Here is a 1,253-nt window from a genome sequence, read left to right as displayed (position 1 = left end):
CCTGCTTGTGTGCTCTCTCTCTCTCAAATAAATAAATAAAATCTTAAAAAAAAAGTGACAATACTGTCTTGTGGGGTTAATAAGATATATGTAGATGGAATCCATTTCACGCTATAGTATATTGGAGAGGGGACAGATGGATTTATATGTTGCAAGTTTTCTACATTTAGTATGAAGCAGTACTGGGAAAACATGAGTGAATAATGTAATCCCTAGAACAACCACACACACACGCACAGTGGAAAGAAGTATAGCTAAAAAACCAATAGAAATAATAAAATAGATTAAAAAAAAAAAAGAGGCAGGAAAGGAAGAACCAGAGGAACAAAAAATCGAGACAAAAAGAAAACAATAAAATGGTAGGAATAGGAAGGAACTTCCTCATCCTGATAAAAGTCACCTACAAAACCCTCACAATTAACATCCTACTCAATGGTAAAAGATGAAAGATTTTCCCTCTAGAAAATCAGGAACAAGGCAAAGATGTCTGCTTTCACCTCTCCGATTCAACACAGAACTGGAGGTCCTCACCACTGTACAAAATAAAAGGCATACAGATTGAAGACAATCAAATAAAACGGTCTTTGTTTCTATAGACAAACGATCATGGACATAGAAAATTCCCAGGAATCTACAAAAATAGATATGAAAACTGGTAAGTGAATTTAAGAAGTTTGAAGGACAATATATATATAAATCAACTGTATTTCTATACAGTTGCAATGAACAATTGGAAAAATTGTCAGCTGACAGATATCTGAGGACAGTCACAATTTAGAATCTCTATGATGGCATAGTTGAAGTTGCTCACGGGACAGCTATATTATTATTTTTTTTTAAGATTTTTTTTTTTTCTTTTTAAGTAATCTCTATACCCATTGTGGGGCTCGAACTCAATACCCCAAGATCAAGAATCGTGTGCCCTACCAACCGAGCCAGCCAGGAGCCCCATATATTCTTTGTTTTTTTGTTTCAAGTTTTTATTTAAATTCTAATTAGTTTACACATAAGTTGTCTGATTTTTTTTTTTTAAGTTGTCTGATTCTTTTTTTAATTTTTTTTTATTTATTTTTTTATTCTTATGTTAATCCCCATACATTACATCATTAGTTCTAGATGAAGTGTTCCATGATTCATTGTTCGTGCACAACACCCAGTGCTCCATGCAGAACGTGCCCTCCTCAATACCCACCACCAGGCCAACCCATCCTCCCACCCCCCTCCCCTCTAGAACCCTCAGTTTGTTTTTCAGA

This window comes from Leptonychotes weddellii, chromosome 10 (genome assembly GCF_054177405.1).
Source record: "Leptonychotes weddellii isolate Sample4059 chromosome 10, ASM5417740v2, whole genome shotgun sequence".
Taxonomy (NCBI): domain Eukaryota; kingdom Metazoa; phylum Chordata; class Mammalia; order Carnivora; family Phocidae; genus Leptonychotes; species Leptonychotes weddellii.
The sequence above is the reverse complement of the archived record's forward strand: the minus strand, read 5'-3'. Positions refer to the sequence as shown.